This window comes from Osmia lignaria, chromosome 11 (genome assembly GCF_051020975.1).
Source record: "Osmia lignaria lignaria isolate PbOS001 chromosome 11, iyOsmLign1, whole genome shotgun sequence".
Classification (NCBI taxonomy): Eukaryota; Metazoa; Arthropoda; class Insecta; order Hymenoptera; family Megachilidae; genus Osmia; species Osmia lignaria.
In genome coordinates, this window is record NC_135042.1 from 7,563,766 (window position 1) to 7,586,483 (window position 22,718).

At 40.5% G+C, this 22,718-nt stretch overlaps 1 protein-coding gene and 1 long non-coding RNA gene across 14 annotated transcripts in view; one reads left to right on the forward strand and one right to left on the reverse strand.

The window, feature by feature from the left end:
• Positions 1 to 22,718, reverse strand: part of bru3 (CUGBP Elav-like family member bruno 3) — a 590,175-nt gene that overhangs the window by 361,622 nt on the left and 205,835 nt on the right. The window lies entirely within an intron of this gene.
• Positions 13,568 to 22,718, forward strand: part of LOC117604002 (uncharacterized) — an 89,003-nt gene continuing 79,852 nt past the window's right edge. Inside the window, exons 1-2 of the long non-coding RNA XR_004581329.1 lie at positions 13,568 to 13,686; positions 13,767 to 13,897. This is a non-coding gene — a long non-coding RNA (uncharacterized LOC117604002). The remainder of the gene's footprint in view (positions 13,687 to 13,766; positions 13,898 to 22,718) is intronic.

Sequence of the window (22,718 nt, forward strand, 5' to 3'; positions counted from 1 at the left end):
TAGAACAAAAATTTTCTTACAAAAAATTTAAATTTAATTTAAAAAAACACTGGAAGTTGTATCGAGTATCATTTAACCATACTTATTTATAGTTAACCCATGGACTACACCATAACACAGACGAAGTATTTACCCGAGAAACTGGAATATCAGTGCGGCAATAACGTGGTTACCGAAACCGGTGCAGTTAATACAACCCAGCACATAATTTGCCCAGTAAATGTCTATATGGGTCGCTATATAAATAGAATTTCGGGCCGAGCGTTCTCCGGCTCTAGTCACGAGAGTATGTTAAAGTTTGATAACCACCGATATCACCGAGATAAAACGAGCAAGAATTTTTATACAGAGCAAGGTCCGAATATCGTTTGAACGACGGTTAACTTATAGTTTCCGGCGAACGCTGAACGTATTCATTAACACTTTCGGGTGTCCGCTTCTAATCAATCGCACCAACGCGCTCCACACTGCTCTTGCAATTCAACGAAATGTACATGCGGTAACGTGTAACGCGGTTTCGAGCTGCGCCTGCGGTTTCGGGTGTTGAACAACAAATCCGATGGGACTCGCAGAGTGTTTCCAGCCAGGCCAACGAACTGCCTTCGAACTTTGTAATTTTATAATCGAACGTTTACTTCGAGCTCAAGAAGCTGCGAATTTGACCACTAAGACTACGCACGATCAGTTGCTGTATCTCTACAACTACAGTAGAAGCTCGCTAATTCCCTGCTATGTACTTTTCCCTTTTGCCTAGATAACCAGCGACCGTATACTCGATAATTCCCAGCTTCTTAGAAGCGCCTTCCTGATTCCCAAACGCTGGGAATTATCGAGCGATTACTGTACACGTCGGGCTCTTAACGATATTCCACGTCAATTATCAAACAACGGGGGCGGAAAGAAGCTCTCAAGTATAAGAAGTATCGGGTGTTTAACTATGCGGATAATATGGTCGGCTCAATCCGTCCGAACTTAGAGGGTAATCCTGCAAAGAAATTTTCGATCGTTCGTTTCCCCTCTTAGGCTTATCGAAGACAAAGGCGGTCTCGTCAAAAAAGGAAAAGTAAAAAGGAATTCCATTAACGACGTATTTCTTCTCTCATTGTTCCGCTTCTCGATTGCTTCGGACTCGGCGAGGTTTTAATTAAAAGTTTCTCATTACTCCCGTTGTTTGGAGGCAAACCCGTCGCCGGGCTTTACGTTTCAGACAGTAACGAGCCCTGTTTACGATACTGTCCAACGGGGCAAAGTAGTTTCTCGCAGGAGCGTGGAGAGGCGAACAAAAATTCGCCATGCAACGGGCAACCCATTAACATCGGTCGCCTTCTAATAATCGTGCCTCCCTGACCCCTGTTGTCACTCGTAGAAAAACCGATGCAACGAAAGTGGATTAAACGGGGAGGAAAAAGCGCGCGACCCTGTTTAAGCTACGAACGAGGATACAAGAAGGAACGTTCGCGGATAAAAATGACTCCCGACTCGAAGAAAACTCCTCGCGAATTCTTACCCCTTACCCTCAACCCTCGACTTCTATCCTTTATCTCTCGTTCTACCATTAATTTCCATCTTTTTCTTTCTTTTTTCTTCAATCCCCGTTGACATATTCGATTTGCATGCAGACAGAGCGAATTAACGTTCGTTTTCCTGTCGACTCGGAATGAAAACGATATTCCGTTGAAGGGGGCGGTTTCCGGCGTAGATTGGGTTCATTAGCGGGTGGACATCAATTTTTCCGGTAATCAGTAATAAAGCCCGGCTTTAAACGAACTGCCGCTACGAATGGCGGGAGCTGAGGGGAGAACGGCCGACGGTCGGTCTGTTAAATGAAACAAAGCCGTTACAACGAATGGGTATTCACCCACGGTACGATTCGGTGAGGGGTGGAGGCAAGCCGGGCGCGAGAGGTGGCTCCGGATTCAAATGGAACAGAGATGCGAAACAAAGTTCGAGCGAGAAGGAGAACACGGGAGACGGTGCAGAGCGGTTGGTAAATTAAAATTGTTTCTCCATTCGGAATGGAAACAGTCCGACAGCGAGGCGGTTACCCGAACCGGAGACTTCTCCTTTTCCGTTATCGCCGTGGACCAAGCCTACCCTGTGCCCGTTCCGCACGAATACAACCGCGGCCCTTCAACATTCTGCTTATACCCGCTAACATATTTAAGGCGAGACCGCGATGAAAGGAACAAGTTACTTGGTGAAAATTAACCGTGCTCTAACTTTCGCTCTCTCTCGATTCGTTTCATCGCAAACTTTTGATGTTTTTAAAACAATGGACCAAAATTGTTTCTTATTTCTGTTCATTCTACTATTCCCCGCCAGTTACATAAATCGCATTCAAATTTATCCGCAAATCGGCGACCGTATCTCTCTCAAAGAAACTAAATTTCCGGAAACGTCCGCCTACTCTTAAAGTACAAAAAGCGAACACGCGTGTCTCTAACTCGTAATGCAGAAACTAAAGCCAACGGTTCGATTCAGTTCGAATGGTATCGAAAGAGCGAACGGGTAAGGCAGCCTTTCACGAATCGAAAGAAAGAAAGAATCGGGGAGCGCGGGTAAGAGAAAGAACGAAGGGACACGTATTACCAAGGCGAGTGTGTACATGCAACCCATAAACCCCTTTGCTTTATCCCAGCGCGGCCAAAGGTACACGCTTCTGTTCCGCGATCGTTAATTTCACTGGTGGAGAAATACCGAGGTCGTTTCTACAAAAACCGTAGGCGATCCGGCTTCCACTGAGCGTTCCTGGAGCTTTCCGCCAGGCTTGAATCAGGGAAAGGGTGAAGGACGAAGAGGAACGTATGTACTGTACGTGGTAGCGCGGGAAAAAGTAAGAGAAAGGGTAGGATCTGGGTTTGGGGTCTCGACGGCTCTGCTAACTTATTTTACGCTGATCTCGCCTCTCCATTCGATTCGCCAGATTACCATTGCCGCGGGAAAAAGCTTTTTTTTTCTTTCTTTCTTTCTTTCTTTCTTTTTTTTTTTATTCCGTGCACAGACGACGAAACTTTTCGTGCGCCTCGACTTTGTCCGGGAAAATGTTACCTCGAAATCCTGGTGGGTCTGCGTCACGAACCACCGGGACCCACGGTCGCAATTACACCGAGCCTCAATGGCTTTCGGCTGTTTTTAATTCTGGAACGAGCGTGCAAAGTCGCATGCCACCGAATACGCGCGATTCTCGTCGGTACGTGATTACGCGGGCGTACTTTTCGTAACGGTGGCGGGAGGTTCGTTAAATTCCAGGGTCTCTTCGTCAATCTGCGAATTGTAATTACCGCGGCCCTTTTTTTTCTCTCGTCCCCACCACCCCCGGTACTCTCCCTTCCTCGATCCCTACGAAATTGCACTAATATTTAAAAACTTCTGTTTCAATCCCCTACCCCGCAGGTCATTAAAAACGTTTTTCAACGCCAGGCCACGTTCTTTCGCCGCAACAGACCCAGTGTTTGAGCAACACTGTTCCCCGTTGGTTCCTCGCTAACTTCGCTAATTATATTCGTAATTTTCTTGTTTCGCGAAACGCTACAATTACCGCGATTAATTGTTTCAACGCGGTGCACCGCTGTGCCGTTACGGTTACCAACGATCCCTTTTTTTCTTCTACCTTGCGGCACGCGTCGCGAATGCGTTACATTCGAAGGTTTCCGCGTTTCACTCGGCTGAAAAACACTGTGAACGCGTTCCCGCAATAAAACTCCCATCGACATTCAATCGGAGCACGGTTGTTCCGATTTGTTTTGTCGAGAAATTGGAATTCTACTTCTACAGCCTTCGTCGCGTGGTAAACTTCTTCAATTTAGTTATACATCGAAGGTTCATGGATGAAGAATAATTAATTTTTTAATTTTTTCTTTTCAGAATTTCAAGAGATTCAAGTTTCACGGATTTCAACGCCGTTTTGACGTTGATTTCATTTCGAAAAAAAGCATTTCTTCAATTTATGCAAGCTTACAGATTCAAGCGTTTCGTAACGAAATGCAATATTTTATACTTTTTATATTTTTCATGAAATTCAACAAACCCGAATTACGAATGAAATTATTTTAATATCGGTAGATGCATCACGATTTTTAAAATGAAACTGTCTTGTATATTGTATAAGATATATACCATTAATGGAGGATGTTACGGTAAACACCTCTTTGCGAATGCAAAATTGCTAGAAATGTAGGGATACGTACTGTGCAGAAAGTGCGGAGACGTGGTCATTAAGATAAAGTGTTTCCGTGTAATTTGATTGCAAGCACCGCCCCAAATTGGCATGAAGCCACTGTGCGACATCTGCTTCGTTCTTTGCCTTTCTTCGGTTAAAGGATATTGAAAATAACTACCTTTCAGTTTTTTGCCCGCTCCCGTGTTTCATACTGACTACATTTATATTCACTTACCTGAAACAAACAAGAATAATTGCATTATTAATGTGTTGTAACAGATACAAATATATTTTTAAATCATTTTAAAATGCAAAACACATATTTATTTATAGAAAATTCAGCCATTCATTGATTTTTTATAGTATGTCTGATTTATGATTTACTTATATCACTGAAAATCTGACGAATTCTCACTTGAAGCTCAAATTTCAAAGCTTATCCTTTATAAATCAAAGAACAACGTAACATAAATTTAATTTAAAGTTAATACATTAATTTTATAAATTAATATTCAGTAAATGTTATAAAAATCTTATTAATTATCAATTACAGTTCGATCACCAAATTAAGCGAATTTCTTTTTAATAAAATAGTATGAGATTTCAATCAAATGGGTCAAGAACAATTTGCTGGAACCTTAATTATTCAAACACGAGACTAATGGAACGGAAAAACTGCATCGGAAGCACGAGGTAATTATCAGGACTATCAGGCGATACGTGTGAAAGGATTGTCTCGCGATAGTAACCTGCCACGAAATGACATTGTACTGCCTCTACGAGACGTCTTTCCTGGCAAAACGGGTTTACATATTCATGAGCAACGCCAGCGTGGCACCGGAAAAGTGTATTAATTCCATTCAACCCCTTTCGCCTCCTCTCTTTCACCCTTCGCCACTTTTCGATCTTTCCTCGTATCCCTGAATTTGACGTCGTGTTTATCACCGACCTTTTTCCCTTCACCGTTAACACAGCCATTTCTTCCAACCATATCAATTTACAAATACAAAATTCATATTTTCATCGTTCTGTTTAAAATCTTTACATAATTTCTAAAATAAACAAATCCCGTGCTGTCTATATTTAAAAATGGTAAAATTTATACAATGGCCAGAAAAATGGGCCGTTTCATTAAATCTTTTGTTGGCACTGCACGATAGAAGCCATCTACAAAATTTGTAACAGGACATTGAACTCACTGTCCGTGTTCTGCCGTCACGAATGGGGGTGGTTGAAATCGTAGTAACCACGTGAAAAAGAACGAAATGACTTTTGGACGCACTTTGTCGTCATTAGCAGAATACCAGCGATACGCGCCACTGCACGTGTCCGATCGATCTTTCTATCTCTTTGCCGTTTTATCTGACGGTGAAACGGGACGGGGAGTAGCCGCGTAGAAAAATTGCATGTAACGAATCGTGGCGCCTGTTACGATCGCGTTTCCGATCACGTTTCCGCGGTATTGAATCATCCAATTAGTGTCGTCGCGGGACCGAGAAATACACGGATGACACCAGATGGTCCCTACGTGAGAACGGGAGTGTCAATATGTCTTCAAAGATAGAAACGGCCATGCATGCACCGATACATCTATGAAAGAACTGATAGATTTTCTTCCATTTAAATTCAATTTCTCATTTAAACAGCAATAAAATCCTGCAGTATTTCATTTTTTCAATTACCTTCGAAGTTTTTACAACAGGTGTTATAATTACTGAAGTGCGTTTTAATTGGTTATTCAACAAGTAAATATTTCTATCGAATAAATTTTGCCACAATTCAAACTACTTCTTGCACGTTTCACCAGACTGCAATACTCGTGCAGCCTGATTCAGCTGGATCGTAGGATAAATCTCGATTCCTCAACGGCTCGTGAATACCCTGTGATTCCCCAGAATTTGAATTCTCGTGCGCAAGTCAGTTAACCCGTAGCAGATTTTTCCGGATTAAGGAGGAAACGGGGAAGCTCGTCTGTAGGCGAATCATGCGACGAAACGCGGGGGCCGCGCCGCGAACGTGTGTCCATGCTAAATCACGTTGGAACGGTGGCCAGAATTATGGTGAGGAAAGAAAAGAGAGACGGAAAAACAGGCAGATCCTTCTTTCTACTAGGTTGCCGGAAAAATATTATTACCGGACGTCTTGCCAAAAATTTCTGCAATGCGGTTACCATTACCCCTACAAAAAACGCTTACTATCGTTAAATAATCCTACAAACTAGCTGAAAATTTAGAAATCCTTTCAATCTGTGCTTCGAAGATGGCACCTGTAATAAATAAGCCCGGCTATAAAGCAACGAAGAAGGGGTTTGCTGATAGGTCAGCGAGGAGGGAGGGAATAGTTCCCTATCGTATAAAATATTCGCCAATTCATTTCGGCTAGCACACATAATTAAAGCGCCATGTGTGCAGGAGGTCCGCCATAAATCTCCGGGATCAGCAATAACGCCGGAGACTTGGCCGTAGCCGTCGCTGGCGCGGATGATGGTGATGGTGATGGGAATGGTGGTGGTGGTAGCGATGGGGTGGTAAGGGGTGCCTACAATTCGTCGGCTGGTCCGGTGAAGAACGGTCTGGCATCAAGTCGCGAGAAATTATGTGAATGTTCCCGCCCTACACCAAGACGGGAATTCGGAAAGAGAAAGGGTGTCCTCGGTAGGGCTAGGAACCTATGGCCTGGGCCTGAGGTGCCTAGACTTGGCTGGGCTCTCCACTTTGCACGCCGTACGTATTCAAACCGATTTGCGAGGATTCGCCCGACAAAAAGTCACGAGAGGAGGACCTGGGATTTACATTGGTAATGCGTACGCTTCGAAAGAGAGGACGGTGAGAGTAGCTCTGGCGGAATGGCTAAAATGGTAGTGGCATACGGGAGGGTTGATGCACAGCCACCGATTTCATTCTCTTTTACTTACTTGTGGATTAAATTCGATTTTACATCTAATCAATGATTGTTCAATTAAAGAAAAGAAAAATTGAAACAGCTGTCACGAAACAAAGAATAATGCAATTCAAATTGAAAATACTAAATTGTAAATTGGTTGATTCATTATTCATTTCATTTGTCGTTCTATTATACCTTCGCTTAATTATAACATAGATGCTATTTTGCTGTACTTTTATGTCACGAAACCGTGTTAAAGTTATCATACTTCAAAATCGGCTATTTGATATACAGTAACTTAATAAGAGGGTATGGAAATGATGGTGTATCAGTAGCATTCCATGTAAGTGCAATATCATTGAGGTTATCGCGTGTCAGATGACCAAAGGTCGGACAGGGAGGACGTTCCCGATTGGTGTCTTAGAGCCATGATTATACAGCAACATCGAGCTCGTTTATCATTCCGGCTATGCTTCGTGGCAGGCAACGCGATCTGTCTCTTCGTGGTAAGATAGCCAAACCCTTATGCGAGAGGGAGGGAGGAGGGGGGTTGGTCGGAGCGTAGCCGCATCTGGACTGCCTCCAAGAGACCAAGACACCCTAGAATCCTCCTGGCTCGGTCCAGATCCCCTCGACTTCATAAATTCCACATGGTCCCCACCTTAAGCCAGAACCACGTAACTGTTTCTAACCAATTATTATAAATAAAATGTGGCCAGCCGTAATGACAAACGGCAGAAGCGAGCTCTTCGCATGGTATACCGAGATTCTCGCCACTGGGCTCGGAGCCATCTACCCTTCCAAGTTATACCAGCCGAAGGATTACATCGCTCTTCTCTTTCTCCTCTATTTTCCTCGATAGAACGGCCGATAGAGTCTTCATACGAAATCTATGAGATCGGAAGTCCTGATTCGCCAGAGATATGAGACATAACTGTGCAATTTCTAAGCTGATTTCGATAAAATTTCCCGCTCCAAATCGATTTAAATTAATCTTCGTGTGGTAGCGGGGAGAATGTTATGGACATAAATGGCAAAGTAACAAGAATAGAATAAAAGTTTATTTATGAAGACACGATTTCTCTGTATACCCATTTCTACAGTCGTACAATCATTTTCTTTAGATTTTTGCATGCTTGAATAAATAATTTTATCAAAAGGATTTAATTTTATTTACTAATTGAACGAATTAAAAAATCAACCAATTTAAGTTTGTAATTAAATACTGCAATGATTATTTTACCTATTCATTCATCTATTTTTATTTTAAAACTATGCAAATATTCAATATCCATTTTTAAATAATCCCCCCTAATTCTTTCCTTGATTTTCAAGCAAAGGCAGATGGTTTTCAATGGTAAAAATTGTACGCGACAGCTGTGCCGCGATTAAAGGAGAGGCGTGAAACTGTTGGCAACCGGCAAACAATAAATAAGTCCACGCAGCTCTGTATCGCGATTAAAGCTACATTACACTTGTCAAGACGTTCATGGTTGTTTACAGTCGAAAAGCAGATGTCTCGTTCTGGCAAAGTTTGCTGGCACTCGACACCGATATAAGTATCCCTTTATCGGTCGTTAAGCGAACTGAAAGTTACCCGCACCCTGAGTTTCGCTTAGGGAAAATCAGCGAAGATCCTGGTAAAAGTGATGGGCGTCTGTACACGTGGCGGGAATTAACAAGTTGACGTAACCCATCGTCCACAACTGTGTAGAGCAAGCTTTCTTTCAAAAGATTTGACAATGAAGGAAATCGCTATTATTTAAGTGCTTCCGAATAGAAATTTCAATACAGAAAGTACTATTCAGCAAAATTTGGTACTCTGTTCAATGCATTCTAGCACCTGTTGTATCTTTAACACGTTCAGTTAAGTTCCCAGTTTTAAGACCTCGATAAAATTTTCGATTTTCAGTTATGTGCCCGAGGTGAACCTCAGGTGCCCACTGTTATTTTATTTCTACTGTTTCCAATCCAAATAGCAGTCTTCTAATCTTCAAACACCGTTCAGGTTATATTTTATAAATACTAAATAGAATATTGTATTTTTGTGAAATCTACCAAATTTTATTAAAGATTCTCAAAGAATACTATTTGGCTTGAATAATGCAATAATTCATAACGAGTACATTAGACAAGGTTTCATAATTAAATACTTTAGGATATGAAATAATTTTCAAGATCGACCCCCCATTATTTTGTCTGAATAAAAAAACCAAATGTCTCGATTGTAAACTGTACTCTACAGTAGTTTATCTTTCGCATCTTTCAATGTAAACCCGCACGCACGCGAGCCTTAATGGATGGCGCGTACATAAAGACGTTAAAATCCCTTTGAGGCAAATACACTCTCGTCGAAACTCTCGGCTTCCTGCTGAGTGTCCGCTCGACACATCGTGTACTCATCGCAGAATCGTGCCGCGTACAAACGTCTTACCCTATGGCACGTCATTCGGTTTACAGCAATTTCCTCTATGAAGTTTCGTAAGGATCGGAATAGCTCCGAAATGTTTGCGCAACAAATCAGAAGTCGGCGAGCGTGTCCTGCGCTAGACTGTCGTACAAACTGTGAGCAAAGTTAACCGAAACTCCTACTCTCTCGTAAGATTTTCCTGCTCGATCTACGAAACCCATCGAGCGTCGTCGCTCGTATATACCTTCGCATCGCGACGACGAAGCCACGGCAAGGAAATTGGATTTTCTTAATATTGCACCGCGACCAGAGGCGCGGCCAGAATTTATGTCGAAGATAGTCCCCGGCACCGGTGATATATCGAATTTTCCATGAGAACCTAGTAAACCGTCCATGATACAGCCTAGGAATAGAAGGGCGTATTACCCCCGAAGAATATTGCCAGTTATACGGTTCGATAATGCGAACGAGCTACTTCGAGGCAAGTTTTCTTTCACGACCTAATGTTTTATGCGTCTGTCAGAAATACTTTTGACTCCCCTGGGAATTATGGCGTACCCGGGGTCGAACGATATTCCTCGTCGTCTCCGAAACCGCGCGAGGCTTGCGGTTATTTTTACGAACCATCGTGGCCCGGATATTAAGCAAAGACGAAGTCGAATTCTACTACGACTATGTAGCCGAAAGTGAACCGAAGTGAAATGTTTGAACGTTGATGAAATTTCGGATCAACTGTAGACCATGAAATTCTTGGCAAGACAAAATTGTATAAGTTAAGATGAGAAATGATTTTAAACTGTTGTTTAACAATGATGAAAGATAAATAATTTGAAGTAAGAATCAATTTTCTTCCTCGCGAAACGAACATCGTTCGAAGCAAGATCATCAAGTATCAAACGAAAAGGCACACTCCAGCACGAAGGTAAATTGCGAAATATACGAGTGTCAATTAAGGGTGAAGGTTGTCGGTCGAACGCGCGTGCGGTCAAACTGCAGGCAAGTGCATGCGTGGAGAAAACGAGGAGGACAGAGGAGGAAGGTTGGGGATGGAAGGGTGTCGCACGATGCAGGTGCAGACCCGGCGGCAACTTGTACGAACTTATTACCACCCACCTGGTGAGAGCCAGCAGTTGCAACCCCTCGTCCTATGCGCACACGCGCGTGCAGTTACAGTTGCACAGTTACACCCGTGTAACTTTGTGACGTTACACCACAAACACGCCAGAGGGTGCGAGCCTCGTTACAAGCATTATACCTAACCGCTCCGTCTCGTTACGACAAGATGTGCTTCTGGTTTTCCCTGCACGCGTGCACACGGTCTGCGGGTTAATTCGTGCGAGGAAGTTTCGAGGGCGAGTTGTATACCGGGCCGAAACATCGCCAGAGGAAGGGACTAGGCTGAGTTGCGTTAGCGTGGCACTAAGGTAAATGCAATCGATCTTCCTCACGCAAGAGGGATTAACAAATTCTGTTGTTCGACCGGCTTAATTCGCGCTACTCTGTATATGTAATTAATATACGCGCATATGTAACCATATATTCCCTTGGAAATCTGGGAACACGTATCCGTGTTTAACCCACCTGGATTAGAAAAAAAAAACATTTCCCTATGTTTGCTTATTGAAACGAATAAAGAGCACAAATATTCGTTGGAAAATGCACATCTTCCCTCTTCTTCGCGAGCATCCCCTTTCTGCATCCCTCCACTTTCGAAACCATCCATTCCCTTCCTCCTACGCTACGGCTCCGGTATTTTCCGCGCCCCTGTCCGTGAGCGGTGTCTACTTTCGGAGGCGAAAATAATTAAAATGGAAGGTAGGTTGAGCATTTCCGCGACGCAGCGCAAAATATCGACGAGATTACATTGCGCCGGCTGTAATGCGGATGCAAATGCGATGGTAAAATATTCCGAGTGTGCAAATTAAAATGACACTGAAATATATACGTGTGTACCGGTTACGGGGCTACGGTTCGCTCTCGCACGGTATAAATTGTTTACGTTGCAGCCAGTTTGCGATATTATACGAAAAGCGTCGAGGGGTACACCGGCGCAGGTTCGATGCATCCACGATGCCTCACACGGACACAAACAATGTTCACTTTGTGCAAGGTTTATATCGGTGAACGTGCATCGTTCTCTGCACGGCCTACTCTCGAACGCATCGTAACCGACACGATGCACCGCTAGAAATAGCTATGGGGATGCCACGAGCGATCGGTTTGCACGGGTAGCACTAGAAAATTCGTCGAAAATTCGCGATATTTATTCACATAATTTGCATGTAATTATTCCGTACGGTGAGCGTTGGTCGCTCAACCCGGGGGCGCAATCGCTCAACGTGCAAATAAATACGAGCGAATTCCTTTGAAGGGAGATTACTCGCGGCGATCCCGGTGTATTCGTTAAAAAATATTTTTCCACCGTAACGTTTTTGTTCGTTACATGCTTGCCGCGGGTCGAGAAAAAAAAAGAAATTTCTCCTGAAACACGACAACCCACCGGGGGTGGAGAAATTTTCGAGCGGTATAAAGGTGTATGAAATAAATAAAAAAAAGGATGCACTTTTCATCCGCGGATTCTATTATGCAGTTCACGGTACGGCAAGTACGCCATGCGGTGTATCTCAAATTGCTTTATGGTTCATCTGTTAGAAACACCGAATAAAGCGTTGAAATAATAAATGCGAAAGCACCGCGTGTACAACGCGTACGATGAAACGCGTGCTGGTAAAGTCTTTCTTATATATATTTATCTTAATTCGGGGCTAGGGGTGTACAGAAGTTCCCATAATTTTTAGAACAATTTTCTTTGTTATTATTTTATAGGTAATAAAATGTTTTGTAAGGAATTTGTACAACTGCATGATCAAGAAAAGTTAAATTAGATTGACCCAATAACTTTTGTGATAATTGGGCAAAAATCATGTAAGTAAATTACTAACAATTGAAGGACCTTAATTTATACTACAATCAGTTTCAACTGACTCGTTCATCTTTTATATTTTACGTTAATAGAATATAAATGAGTTATAAATATATTGGTGAAATAAACACCATATCTAAAATTAACAAAATCATTCCCGCTGTTAAAATGCACAGTCGTAATTAAATTTATACCAAGGAGTTGCACGCTGAATTTAACAGCGCTTTTTAACCTGCTGTTGCGTATAATGGATTTTAAAAGAAAATGCAGAGTAGCGTAATAATTTCGTTACTGAAAAATGCTCTGTTCAGAATCTGTTTCATACCCAACATGTTGCGCATTTGCACATACATATATGTATGTACGCGTGAAAAAATTAAAATATACTGTGGCGAAATATGAAGAATGGAAGTAACGAAATTACTTACTGTACCAAACGAATGATTTAAGAAATACTTTTTTGTTTGAAAAACTAGAATTCGCGTATTTTTATAATACATCATTCAGAATATATGACATAACCATAACCTCACAATAGCATTATTACGTATTTCGTTTGAACATTTACATATAATTATATCCTAAATTATTAAATTATTAAAAAGTATTAGGGTACAATATTAAATAACTCACCATCAGAAGATTATGAAATATTTAAACAGAAGAGCAAGTTCGTCAGTGTTGATAATTCACAATAAACAACAAGATAGAATAGGACGCGCACTAATACATACTCCAAACATTACGGTGCCTGCCATACATATATGTATGTATGACGCCTGAAAAAATTAAAATATACAGCGGTGAAATATGGAGAATGGAAGTAATGAGATTACCAACTGTACCAATCAAATCATTTAAAGAATACTTTTTAAATCGTTTGAAAAAATAGAATTCGCGTATTTTTGTACTACATCATTCAGAATATGTGACATAACCATAACCTCACAATAGTATTATTACGTATTTCGTTTGAACATTTACATATCATTATATCCTGAATTATTAAAAAGTATTAGGGTACAATATTAAATAACTCACCATCAGAAGATTGTGAAATATTTAAGCAGAGGAGCAAGTTCGTCAGTCTTCATAACTCACAATAAACGACAGGACTAAGGATAAGACGCGCACTAATACATACTGTAAACATTACTGTGCCTGCCTCTCCCCGCCCCGAGCAGTTGCGTGTCGTCATTCGGATCGGACGGGCAGTGGAGTTAAGTACATAGTTTCGACGCGTCAAAGTAAAAATACAAAATTGTGTTGTTTTTGGTGCTGATGCGAGACAAGAATCGCTTCTGCAATGAGGTAAGAGTTTTTAGTTTCCATTGATCGTTCAGTTTCTTCGTTTTGCGCAAGATTCTGATTGTTTAATAAGGTTTATAAAGTTTGTAAACAGAACGCCATTCTGAACACCGACTCTGATCGGACGGACGACAGTGGCGTTGCGTCGAAGTGAAAATACGAAATTGTGTTGTTTTTGGTGCTGATACGAGACAAGAATCACTTCTGCAATAAGGTAAGTGCTTTTAGTTTCCATTGATCGTTCACGTTCTTCGTTTTGCGCGAGATTCTGATTGTTTAATAAGGTTTATAAAGTTCGTAAACAACAACATTCTGAGCACCAGCTCGGTTCGGTGTCGCTCGGCAATATTCGGTTTTTGTCGTTTTTTCGCATGGCGGAAACGAACGTATTTACTTTTATTAGTTATTTCATCAGATATTTATTTCATCAGATTATGTTATAATTACTTCTTAAAAGGTTTATATGAAACATGTAGAGACTGTAGTAAGTATACAATTACACATACATTTCTTTCTTATCTACTTTCTGAGTTGGTTTTTCTGAAAAATTTAAACTATTTCTTTAGCAGACGCACATTGAGCATTTATTCAATAGAGCTGATTTATTTAAAAGTAGGTTTGACAAGACAAGAAAATGCAAATGCATCTTTTTTAACACTTGGTTTATTAATTTTGTTCAAGAATTTTATTTATCTATAATGCGTATCATTAATTAACTATCTATATTAGTTCGACACTAGTTTATGTAGATGTATAATATCTCGTGTTTACGCAGTTATTTTTCACTCTTTACTTTTTTCTTCCATGTAGTAGTCAAATTCGTAATGCTTCGTGCCTTGAAAGACCATTGAATAGTAATGACTCGCGAGATTAATTTAGTAGTGTGTTAATCTATGAAAATGCGGTAGCTTCATGTCAAAAAAACATCAGAAAGTGTAAAGCACTGCAAACGTAAAGTTAGGGATGTTGTTTTAAATACATTCATTTTTCGTATATGTAAATATGGAGGTTTAATAATTGAGACGTCTCTGAAGACAAATTAGTCCATTAAAAAATATATAATTACATTTAATTACAAATTTTTTAACCGCTACATACAATTACATAAACGTAATATTGTTGAGAAATTTGCTATATACGAGATAAGTAGTTAGTGATAAATAGAAAATTGGAAATTTAAAATTTGGAAGAGTCTCGGTATGCTTTACAGTAAATGTTTATTACCACTGTTAATCTCTCATAATAGTTATAAATAATATTTTTTTCTTGCATTGAATAAGAAAGGGTTAAATATCTCAGCCCACATACAAGCGTATAATGTACACGATATAACATTACGTGTCCACCTAATAAAGTAAGTCGATTCACCAAGAATGGGGGTTAATTTTTATCATAGTCGAACGTCCCGGCAATGAGAAAGTAATTTAACGAGTGACGATATTCCATGCGGTGCTCCGCCAGTTTCTCCTTCTTTTTCTTTCCTTCTTCTTCGGCCTTCTGCCTTTTCTCCGGCTCGCGGTCTAGTGTTCGGGAAAATACCGAAGGAAAAAGGAAACCGAAAGAGAATCCCCTCTAACTATATAACGTGGAACGGGGGGAGACGCAATAATTTCACGGGCTGATCGTCGCAGAATCGTAGTTCGCGGGAAAGGGATGATTGGAAGTATAATTGAACCACCGTCTCGCGATTAATATCCAACGGAGTGAGGGGCCAGCCGTTCGCCGCGCTCAGGACATTTTTCATTAAAGCCCATCGCCGTTGAATTCGTTTAACTTGGAGCATTTCTTCGGCTATAGATACACTTAATCCCTTGGATTTCCCTGCTGCTGGATTTTATATCTCCACCGTACTTGTAATTGCGATAATTCGACGACTGCCGGCGTGGCTCGTTCATCCTGCTTCTCGTGAAATCTGAACTTTCAACGTTATTTAATTCCTCCTCTCTAAGCTTCTGAATACCTATTATTGTTTGTCTGCAGTCAAAGCATATTTAACAATTCAATTTAAGTACATTTCCTTACAAAGCTATCAAGAATGAATAAAAAGAAGTAAAATTACTTCAAAATAATTATTAAGAAAGAATCAAATTAAAAAGAAGTTGTTCGATTCAATTAATAGCTTCCATTTGCACCTTGTCACTGAAAGTCATTCACCATTCGCTGGTTGACCATTGCAATCTTGTTTCGCCAGACGATTGTACACGTTGCGCACATCCATTTATACGGTTGGTACTCGTACTTGGCACCAGTCACGGTTGATGAGCTTTCAGTGATGGAGGGAAACGGCCATTAGTCATCGTTACACGTCACCTTGCCTCGCCGCACATAGCCGGAAGTACGTCAAGGATGCTCGTGGCTAGACCCATTTCGGTCAACACCTTGTACAAAGACGTGTTCCACGGTTATGAATAACTGACGACACTTTTCCCTTGAATCCACCAAGGAAGAAAAGAGATCAGTTTGCCGGTACGAGTCAGTCTCTGGCACGGATTTGCGCGACGGCCAACAAAGTACCAGCCAGAGAGACCGTGGTTCTGTGTAAACTGAAAACGTGGGTACACATACTCGAGGGGGCCATTACTGGCCCAGAAACTCCGCAAGGGTAACACGTTTCAATAACGTATGTACGATACATTGGCGAGGATAACGAGAGTTTCGCATTACTTATCCTTCTGATTTATTATTGCTTCAACAATAATGGGTTGGAGTTGTTTTCAGATAGCACGAAAAGTAAACAGTTGTAGAATATTTTTATCTGAATATTGAAGATATTCAAGATAAAATATTTTTATTAAATTTCTCCTCCTTCCTTTGTAAGGAATAAAGAACCTTATATTTAAAAATTGCATTAGCAATTAATACATTAAACTTTACCATTTTTTGTGTTAATTATTAATTATTATTCTTTAATATGGACTATTGTTTTGTTTGCATAGTTTTGATTAAAGGAACATGAATGATCACAACTGTGTCAACATTTTTGACATTTCCTTCACGGTGTACACGAACAATTTGCTAATAATAATAGTCAATTTATTGGTTTGTTATGTGAATAAATACGTGGAACGATCAGAGACGAGGTTTGCTAACTATATTTCGGCTGAAGGTAAACATATTCGAGTCCTCTTATTTGAACAGTTCTGTACGTGTACACGATATCGATCCCTTTACGTGGCCGATTGTAACACCGAGAGGCTCCGTAGACTTCGGCTAAAATCCTTTAATTAAATACGAACAGTTTTTAATTGGCGATCGGCAAACACCGAGTGTTATTAATTTCGAAACTTCGTCCCACTTACCTCGCAAAATTCTGTTAGCTATTTACATACCATTCGTCAGACTCACAATGGTTGCAGTTTGTTTGCACAACAGCGCAAGTATACTTTCAAACAATAGGAGATTTTTTTTTCAAATTTTAAATGGAAGGAGAAACGAATCGCGTTTCATTCGAAGGTAATTTAAACTACATACTCTCATATGAAATTTAAGAACAATTATAGGCATCAGTTTAATTGGGAAAATGGAAACAATGCCAAATTTTTTTACAAAATGAAATATAAGGAAAATGGGTTTCAATTTATTTAACTTTGTAATTGGATCTGCGAAGATTAAAACGTCATAGGGGTTGTTGGCGACAGGCACTAAAAATTAAAATATTGATTTATCAAATAAAATTTAAAAAAATTCTAAATAGCATTAAAATGATCTATTTTAATCCCGTGAGGTACCAAGTGAGAAGTTTTAATTTAAAAATAAAATAATTAAAATTATATCGCGACGAATAGATTGAACAGTGTTTTCTAACACGTAAGACCAAAGAAGAGTAGAAGAACTTGCCTTTGAATCAAAAAAGTCATTTAGCACGTAGCCAGCGGGGTGCAACTATCGAGGAGTTTAGCGATACGTGATCGTAGTTATCGCTAATTCCTTGGGGTGCTATTACCGAAAGCAATGGATAGAGCATTAGGCGGACCAACGGACTTTCGATGCGGCACATGGCGTAACCATTCACCATCCCAACCCTTCGTCGTCTTTTCACATTCGAAGGGACTACGACGACGACGACGACGACGACACGGGCCGGATCTCGTTGACGACGGTAACGACAGCAACGTGACTTCGGTAGACACGGGGAGGAAAAGAGAGTCTCGGTTCTTTCAATGGTTTTCACACCATCGACTCGAGCTTGTAGTCGTGAAACCTTCTGAATGTTCAAAGGGCTTGTTCGACCCGGCCGAATATAACCTCGAAAGAAACGTGGACGTAGCCGTGGCAAGTTTTCAACGGCTGCTATTCGAACAGGTATTTTCAACGAATGAATGATAAAAAGTATTACGTGACTGAATATTTTCCTTCGTTGGAACTGTGACAGGAAGTTCTACGGGCAATTGGATTTCAAATGTATTTCAATAGTTTTCTTAACGCAGATATTTCTATCTTTCTATTACAAGTTTAGCATGTCGAGTGCAAAGACTATGGGCGAAGAAGACAAATTAAATTAAATTAAATTAAATTAAATTAAATCAATGGAACGAAGAATAAGATCTTCAATTGTTCAATTATGATCACATGGAAAATTGAATGAAAATTTTAAAAATAGTTAAATATGAAATGACAGAGATTGAAACATAGAAGAATAGAAACAAAAGATCTGTAAAAAAAAAATAGTATTTAGAGCTCATCAATTTGAAGCTTAATATATTTTGATTTTCCATATAAATAACATAAAAAGTAATTGAAATCGGTAAATGAAGAAACGACGATTAAAGACACTACAGAGAATACAAATACAGTAGAAGATAGTTTTGCTGCGGAGGGTACATGTTTGCCAATTTACCGTGTGGAGGAACAACCGAGGAAATCTGCACGCCCGGAGAGTTTCTTAATACTAATCGCGCTAATCTGTGAATTAACGAAGGAGAACCGATTACACGATTTGCACGTTCTCTCAATTTAAGTACTCTGAACTTTTAATTGTGTGCACTCCGAAGATTCTCATTTGCCCTCGTCCTCGTTGCTAATGTTGAAATTCTACCAGATGGAATTGTCGCCCTTCGCGACACTGGAGAATATTCTAGGAATGTTGGAATCTGTTCCCGGTGGTTCATCAAAGAATTCTTTTAACATAATAATCATTTCCCATCAAGCTTCCGAGAAAACTAAATGTTAAAATAACGTTAAATCCTTGCTTCCAACCAATTTTTTAAACATCTTCCCATACAATAATCATCCCTTAAAATTTAAACAAAAACAAGATAAGACTGTCCAAACTTTACTGCAATTACTTCAGCTTCTATTCGTACAAGTTCTCAAACCACGTGTATTCTTCTAAAATTGAAAGAACAAAGTCTCCCTGACGTTCGAACGGTGAAACGTCACTTCCGTGGTCCTTTCCAAACAATCGTGGAGCCGATGTTGAAGGTACCCGAGCCGGCTAGCAAGTAAAATCGAACCGACGAGGAAAATGCTGCAACGTTCGAACGACGGTAGAGACGGTATCGGTGAAATTGGGGTGAAAAGCGGCGGTGTGGGCGCGAGAAGACGAAAGAAAAATATTCGGGGGACTAGCAGGACAAGTAGAGAGACAGGGTGGCAGGATATCAAGGTATCGATCGAGGGTAGAAACGGTGTGCACGACGACAAGCGTCTCTCGAAGCGCTCGTGTCTCTTCACGCTCGGTCGCGCTTTTCGTTAACGCCGAGCTAAGAGCCGGGGCTCGTGTAACGGGATCCTCGCGGAAAGCGCCTTGGGGTTTTATGGTGCCCCTTCAGCTGGGATCAGAAGAGGGCCAGAGAGGAGAGAAGGCAGAAGGAGGTGCCGGAGATGGAGGTGGTTAGCAGAGGAGGGTAGGACAGTGAACCTGGTATCGATCGGCTCGCAGCAAGTTCAGGGTCGCACTGTCGCAGTGACTACCACCCTCTCTTTTGGCCCAACGTCACATTCCCCACGAACCAACTACCATCCCTTCGCCTCGGACCACCGTTCAACCCTTGGAACGAACCATCTACCTCTCTACCGTCGCTACGCTTTTACGAGGGATGAATGTATGGTGTGAGGTGCCCGCCACGCACAGCTGTTTGCATACACCCCTCTACTCGACGGTCACTACCCTTCTAATGTAAGGACGAGCAAATAATAACTTTACGACTATTCGCAGTCTCACGGCTGATGCGTTTGATCTTCGTTATACGACGAATTTCGTTGTACCTTACTCTTGGGTCTACTTGTTAACGAAATTAACCCTTATAGCACCAGGAGGGTGCGGATATACCTGCTATTATTTTTCTAATTATCGCTTACACGGATAGAATGAATTTGCTTTATTTGCATATAAAATAGAGACAATCTGTTTCATTGAGATAGAGGGATGAAAGGATACCTCCATTCTTTTATCCATAAAATGGAATCGAATCAAATCGTCGCGGTTCCGGTGAATCGTTTAAAAGAAGCTACTATTGTGGAAGGTGGTATCGTGAAATGATAACGGTAAGGGGTGAGAAAACGATATTTCGTCGATTTCCATTCGGTGGTCGTAGATAAACTTGGCCCCGATCCCACGGATGTATAGGTGAGCTCACCGATTCTGTGAGCACACTCTTTCGCGGCTCGGCTACGGTTCGACGTAGTGAATTGAAATTAACATAAAATCGAAATGCCGGGAAACTTTGCGCATAAAGAGTCAACTGCCCAAGTTGGTTGAATGGCTGGGAACGGGCAACTCCAGTTTCTCTATGAAAGGAGTACCTTCTCCCTTTACCGTACCGTTTCTGTTCCTTCTCTACGGTCCTCCTCTGGAGCGTCGTTCTCTTCCAAGAGAGGCAAAGTCGCCGTGTGCTGTGCGGCTGCGGGTATAGAAAAGGCTTTGGAATAATTAGACGAGCGGTCCGTTTCCGGCGGCGCGATAACTGCGATAACGCCAGCCGTAGACCAATAATTCCTGTAGGGGTCTCGAGCGGCCGGCACACCGTCTCTACTGTTGCACGCCCGTTTTGCCCGGTGTGTATCTCGAAAATATAAGGCACGATAACGTGCCGGCCCCGATAATGGACGACTCGAATACGGGGAGGATAGCTTTATCACAAGGCTTTTTCTTTGTGCGCTACGCGAACTCAGCGCGTGGAAATGGAAAGTTTATCGCGGTGTCTCGCCAACTCGAAATAAAGTGCTAAGCACGCCAGCCAACTTTTCAAACGTCGAATCCGGCCGAATACTCGCGATATGAAGTTTCACTTTTTTCTTTCTTTTCATTGCTCGCCCCGATAGATACGTCAGTCGTTAATTTGATTAATGCAATTTGACCCGTTGATTCGCGACAGAGTTGTATGATTTAGATGTCGTGGTTGTATCTTGGTATAGGAAGTAATTGCATTTTGTTAACCCGAAGTTTTAATTGAAAAAGGAAGTACGAGGGATTAGCGAATTGATCGTAGTTGTAATTATTTAACGTGTTTCTGCATCACGCGATACGTATGTTGGAGTTTGTTTTTGATATGAATCTTTCAAAAGAGGTTAACAAACTTTTTATGCTCCACTTAATCCATTTATGGTACATTTTCATTCGAACATTCTTTTACATATAACCAATTTGATTTTAAGCAATTTAATATTTTACAAAATTATTTTTTTTTCTTTCATTGGTAATTTCTATTTATGATAGTTTTAGAAATTGTTAATTAAATTGCTCATAATTCTCGGTGAAAATTAATTACAATCAATTCAATAAAAATATCCTGATTATAATACGGTGGATAACCATTTTCGTATAGAGGGTACCATTCTCAAAGTCATAATCGAAAGGAAGTTATTTTAACATACGTGGCTACGATAAAGATCTAAAACCAATTTCTCATGTTTTTTTTTATGCGAGGAACGATATCAAGCCACGTTTGCGACATATTTCGAAAATATAAGAACCCCAGTATGCGGCGGTTAAGAAGCACGCTTCGCTCGTACGCTGAAGATCACGTAGCACGATAATGGCTTCCTTTCCGTCCCTTATCGTACCGGCGACATTCAAAATCCCGGACCATTACCGCCAGGCGAATGGTACCCTTTTCAGGTAAGTAGGTAGGTACGTACATCCCCTTGAAAATTTTCTCTTTGCCTCGGCCGCGACAGATTATACCGTCGCCCTTTCTGATTTTCGACTTTCACTCTGCTATCTGGAATCCTTTCTACGCGCCTCACTTTATCTCACGTCTCGATTCAACTTTCTCTTTCCTTCTTACTTCTTATCTTTCTTTCCCTCCTTTCTTCGATCTTCGTATATAACCAGTACAAATAGAAGAATTTAACCATCGGACGATGGATAGCTCAGAAAGCGACGATTTAAATTTAATTTTTAAATTCCTTATCACTTGAAATTATTAAATTTTTAATTATTTCTTTAGATAGCATTTTTCTAAAATATTTAATATTTTTTTCCATAAAATTAAAAAGTTATTCTAAGAAATTAAAGTGAATGGTAAAGACTACTTGGGGTGGTAATTTTTTTTATCACTTCTGCATTCTTCTCGTTATTTATTTATTATTTCTAAGTTCACGCGTAATTTAAAAGTTCATTGTTAGTGTGAATTTTATCGAGAATGGATAAAAGGACTAGAGCCATGGTTCGAAAAAGGATAAAGGATGGTTGAACCAATAATAAGGATTATTGTTCGGGAAGCACGTTCGACGTCAAAGACGATGATGAATTTCTGTGCTGAAGTAATAAATGTTCCACGATTCAAAAAATCCTCTATCCTTCATCTTCCATAAGAGAAAAAATCAACCCTGGGTGATCATTCAAGATCGTGTTCAATAGGTTATTTGAAAAATTGAATGGGAAACGGTGAGGTGTTGAAACTGATATAATTTTATTATATCACTTTAATAATTTTAAATCAAAATAATTGAAACATTGCGTAAATAAGATTTGTTTCTAGGATGGGTGAGGTCTCTTAGAAATTTTTAAAATTAAAAAATTTTGGAATTCTGAAAATCTGAAATTTGGTAGTGCTGAAATTTTTTTTAATTTTACTAAATAAAACATGAAA